This window comes from Canis lupus, chromosome 17 (assembly GCF_011100685.1).
Source record: "Canis lupus familiaris isolate Mischka breed German Shepherd chromosome 17, alternate assembly UU_Cfam_GSD_1.0, whole genome shotgun sequence".
NCBI lineage: Eukaryota > Metazoa > Chordata > Mammalia > Carnivora > Canidae > Canis > Canis lupus.
In genome coordinates, this window is record NC_049238.1 from 19,364,033 (window position 1) to 19,370,032 (window position 6,000).

Consider the following 6,000-nt stretch of genomic DNA (forward strand, 5'->3'; position numbering starts at 1 on the left):
ACAAAGGAGCAGACACTCTTGGCATCTCCCCCTACCCCAACATACTTTCGGATCCCACGTAGGCTACCGCCAGTTCCCTGCTAACACAACTGTCTGCCTACAACAACTGTGACAAAGATTGCTTGTCATAACTTACTGGGAATCCACCCCATTCCCAGTTCTAGCTCATTCTCTCCGTGACTGGTTTCCATTTTACTTAACCCAGCAGGAGCGTTGTCCTGGCAGGGGCTCAAAATAGAAAAAGCCTGCTCTGGATGAGGGACGCTAACACCTCACTACCTAGAGCTCACTTATGGGCTGACCTCAGCTCCAAAGTAGACTGTTACTGAGGGCATAAGCCTGAAAACGTCTTTCAGCAGTGACAGCGAATGTTACAGAACCTGTGCATTCATGAACATGCACTTTACTTACAGCAGAGTCCTTCAGGTCTTTGCTTGGAGCCTATTAATTCCTTTTTTTTAAACGTTTAATTAATTATTTATTTATTTATGATAGAGAGAGAGAGAGAGGCAGAGACACATAGGCAGAGGGAGAAGCAGGCTCCATGCACCAGGAGCCCGATGTGGGATTCGATCCCAGGTCTCCAGGATCGCGCCCTGGGGCAAAGGCAGGCGCTAAACTGCTGCGCCACCCAGGGATCCCAGAGCCTATTAATTCCTTTTTTTTTTTTTTTTTTTTTTTTTACTAATTCCTATTTTAATGATAGTTATATCATTTCATTATCTAGTGTTCTAGGTCGATAAAAAGACAAATTGAAAGTGGGTGGGTGAATTTTCCCTGAAATGGTGCATGTGTGTCTGGCTTTGTTAAGTTTGAGAATGATTCTGCATATATTTGAATACGAGTAAGTATGTCTGTGGAAGTCTATGTGTATATCAATGTGTTGGTTATGATGAATGTGTGTGAGAGAGCATGTGTAGATTTGCATCGTGTGCATCTGTCAGTTTTGTGTGTGTATATCGGGTATGTGGTATGTGAGGACATTTGTGAATGAGTTTGTCATTTCGCGTTTTTATATACGTACGTGTGATCAGATGTAAAATATGTAAATGAGAATTTACACTTATGGAAATATGTAGGATGTATAAGAGAGCATTTGTGGGGCTGCTTTATAAGTTTGTGTCTTTGAGCTAAACTGTAAGTTTGTATGATGGATTTATGCAGGGATAGCTCTGGGCAAAGTTTTCAAGTCATATGGTTGGACCATAAGGAATTGCCATTTTTGTGGGTTAAAAATGGTTAAATATTCAGTGATTTTTGTGATTCAACCTGATGTGTGTATGCATGTACATATGTATACCTATTACATACATACATAAATCCAAGCTAGCCTAGCCTCTGTATTACCTTAGCATTACTATCAGAACTAGGAAGGAGATGGCACACATTGGTATGAGACCTGGGGAAAAAATTAACATGGATCTTGAAGGAAAGATAAGATATAGAAGGAATGATGAGTAACACAACAGAAAGTTGCAAGAGGGGTACAATGAGAAATGAGATTAAAAGTTTCTTACTCTGGGGGCTCCTGGGTAGCTCCACTGGTTAAGTGTCAAACTCTTGATCTCAGCTCAGATCTTGATCTCAGGGTTGTGAGTTCAAGCCCCATGCTGGACTCCACACTGGGCCTGAAGCCTACTTTAAGAAGTTCTTTACTCTGGGAAGCCTTCCCCAACACTTCTTTAAAAAACTTACCCTCCCGAAGTTCTCTGCCATGGGCTTCTGCACCAGCTGTGAACTTCCTCTATGATAACACCTGTCACATTGAACTGCACTTGTTTTATGAAGTGGCTATCTTCCGCTCTAGGCAGGAAGTTTGCTGAGGGCAAGAACTGGGTCTCTGCCACTCACTTAGTCCCAGTACTTAGCATGAATCTTGGTACAGAACAGAAACGCAGTATTTGTTGAAGAACTGGATGAATAAAAGAGATACATGGAAAAAGGAGAGCCCTCTTACACTGTTGGTGGGAATGCAACCTGGTGTAACCACTCTGGAAAACAGTATGGAGTTTCCTCAAAAAGTTGAAAATAGAGCTACCATATGACCCAGCAATCGCACTACTGGGTATTTACCCCAAAGATATAAATGTAGTGATCCAGAAGAGCACCTGCACTGCAATGTTTATAGTAGCAATGTCCACAATAGTCAAACTATGGAAGGAGCCCAAATGTCCATCGACAGACAAATGGATAAAGATGTGAGATGTTATATATATACATAATGTATATATGTATATATATGTATATATAATGGAATACTACTTAGCCATCAAAAAATGAAATCTTGCCATTTGCAATGACATGGTTGGAACTAGAGGATTCTATGCTAAGCTAAGCAAAATAAGTCAATCAGAGAAAGACATTTATCATATGATCTCACTCATATGTGGAATTTAGGGAATGAAACAGGATCATAGGGGAAGAGAGTAAGAAATAAAACAAGAAATCAGAGAGGGAGACAAACCATAAGACTCTTAATCATAGGAAATAAACTGAGGGTTGTTGGAGGGGAGGGGGTGGAGGGATGAGGTCACTTGGTGATGAGTGTTAAGGAAGGTACAGGATGTAATTAGCACTGGATATTATATAAGACTGATGAATCGCTGACCTCTACCTCTGAAACCAATAATACATTATATGTTAATTCATTAAATTTAAATAAAAATAAAAAAGCGATAGATATTCTGAGAAAGTTGTGCATGTATGACTTCTGTATTGGCCAAGGTCCTTGGCTTTTTTTTCTGTGCAACTGATAGACATTTTGGAGAGGGGATTAACATGCACAGAATACCATTTTAGAAAGATTATTTTAGGAGTTGTATAAAGCATAGACAGAGTTGGGATGGTTGGCAATCAGGAGCCCAGTAGTTACCTAGATATGTGGTAATAAAAACCCCACACTCGAGTGACAGTGAGATGGACAGCAAGGGACAGGTGGAGGAAGAGCAACAGATGGAGACCCAGTGATCAGTAGGCATGGGGAAACAGGAGGGTGGGAAAGGATGACCCCAAGTTTTAGAGCTGGAGTGACTAAGATAGTGATGAGAACACTATGTGGTGAGAAAAGAGGGTAAGCAGTATAGATGATGGTGAGCTCTGTTTTGAACATGTTGCAGATTTCTGATGTGTTGAACATGAATTGAAGCTAAAAAACAAAAGAACATCCTAATAAAGATGACCATCAGCTATCAGGCAGTTGGATATGTGACAAGAGCTCAGGCAGGAGGCCTAACGTATAGACAATCATTTCTTTAACAACTTTTGGCTCAGTACTTATGTGCCAGGCAATAGTTCAGGCCCTGGCCATTCAGCAGTGAACAAAACCAAGTTTCTGCTAACTTTTGTGGTTTCTTAGCCCTGCAGATAGTCATGAGCCATCCGTTTACTTATTTAAATACAGTAAGCATAGTTATATTATAATCTATACTTAAAAGTTCTTTATCTGAAATCCCTGCTGGTCTGTCTCCACTGTCAGTTCTTTCTGTCAGCCTTCTCTCATGCTGGCTTATTTCCCTTCATGCTTAACCAAGCTTTTTTGACTTTGAGTTGGAAAATTATTTGTAGAGATTTCTTGAGAATTAAAATGAAATCTCCTGAGAATTAAAAAAAAATAAAAGTATAAAGATGTCAGTTCTCCTTAAATTCATCTATGAAATCAATGCCATTACAAGTCCACTCCCAAAAGGAACCTGACAAAGGGATTGTACATTTTATCTGGAAGGACAGAGGACCAATACTTGTTAAGACACTCCTGAAAAAGAGTAAGTTGGGGAAATTTGTCCTGTTGGATAGAAAGACCTATTTTAGACCCTCCAACATGAAGTATATAATCTTACCATCTATGAGTTCAGATTGTCCATAACCATGCTCTGCCTTCTGGAACCTACCTCATTGTCCATCACTCCTCAGCATGAAATGCTCTTCCAGTCTATTTGGTGTTCTCCCTGTCTTCTAAGCTGCTATTACCTCTCCTTTCTTTCCCTTTGCTCTTTTTGTTTTCCTTGCCTTTATTTCTTTTTTAAGATTTTATTTTTAGGTAATCTCTACAGCAACATGGGACTTGAACTCAGAATCCTGAGATTAAGAGTTTCATGCTCCACCTACTAAGTCAGCCACTGTTTTCCTTGCCTTTGGTTCACAAATCCCTCCTCTCTACCAGCCCCTGGCCCAGCTCCACTCAGATACTCTCTCCAGAATCTTTTTTGTTTGTTTGTTTCTCTCTAGCCCACAAAAATTTCTTTCTTCCAAACTCTCATGTCCCTTATCATTTCTGCCATTTATTTTGCTATTTTATCACATATACAATAAGAGAGAAGAGAAGAGGAGGAATCTAGAGATGAGTATGCAGAATAAGCCACATGTATGCCTGCTGTCCCCCATCAGGAGGTGTTCTGTTCCTTGAGCAAGTATCCAGGTTCTGACAGAAAACTTGCCAAGAGTCATTAAACACTCATCACCTGATTTGGGTGGGAAATGTCACAGAGTCCTATAAAGCCTTACAGGATGGGTGGCAACCTTGAGGCTGCTGGTATTCAAGAGCTATTTTCATCTCTCTTCATCTGGTTAATAGTTTCGAACATGAAAACAAAGACTAAAAGATCAGAAACCACCCGTATGTCCATTGGGAAGGGCTTTGGCTCTCTTATGGTCTAGGACAAAGAATGAGGCAGCTCTGTGTTAGTGATGGGAAATTCTCTCCAAAAGGTGGATGAAGAAAAAGCCAAGTGTGAAGCACCATCACCATGTGTAGGTTTCTTGTTGCTTTGTTTGTTTTAAGAATCTGTACACCCAGGGATCCCTGGGTGGCGCAGAGGTTTGGCGCCTGCCTTTGTCCCAGGGCGTGATCCTGGAGACCCGGGATCGAATCCCACATCGGGCTCCCGGTGCATGGAGCCTGCTTCTCCCTCTGCCTGTGTCTCTGCGCCTCTCTCTCTCTGTGACTATCATAAATAAATAAAAATTAAAAAAAAAAAAAAGAATCTGTACACCCATTTTGGACATACAGAGAGACTGGCATGGGTGTCTAGGGAGAAGTGCTGAGGATTGGGAAATAGGAGGAGACCTCGCTGAATGCCCTTTAGTACCTTTTGTGTTTTGTACCATGTGCAGCTGTTGACTATTCAAAAAATAAACGTCTCAGACAAAATAAAAAGAAGCAAAGATATTGGAAACAAACAACAAATTAGATGGTGCCAAAGAACAGAATTTGGATTTTTTGTGTTACATCATTGAGGCCAAAAGGAATGGCAGCAAGGGACAGCATGCTCCTCATAAGACAAAGATGAATGTGTTCAGGACAGAACTTCTAACCTGATCAAAAAACTTTCAACTAAAATGTGAAACAGAGGAAAGACGGAGCCAAGCTCTGGCTGCAAAATCCAATGCCTCTGAAAAAATACTAGCATCACAAATATAACTGGGAGAGAATGGGTTGCTTAGCACTGGCTATTTGGTTCCAGAAAGAGAACCATATTAACAGTTGCGCTAACTTGAGGAAGCCAAAAAATGTCCCTGTGTGGTTGCAAACCAGATGCTAGTTTTTAACCTGCCTTCTGGTGGAAAGGGGCAGGTGGTCTGTCACAGCTCAAGGCTCTGCCCAGCTCTATCTGTGAAGAAGACCAGGTATGAGCATCCACAGCTGCTGTGGCATTTGGTATCAAGTGGGCTTTGGAATCACTGCTTCAGGCTAATGGTTGCCAGAGATCCAAGAAATGTACAGAAACGGAAAGATTAGGGACATGAGAAAAGTACTTGATTCATGGTCAACACATGTCCAGGCACTGCTATGTAAGTGAAAATCCCTGGGAGCCTAGAAATGCCACTAGCCAAGTGACAATCTCCAAAGTCCCCTCCTGAGGTGTTTATGGAATTCAAAACAGAAAAACCATAATTTTGGTGTGAATTCTTCTTTATTCTCTAAAGAAAGAACAGCAAGTTGGATAGATAATTTGGGGGATGAAATGTAAAATTCATAACCAGAAAGAAGAAGACAACAGATCT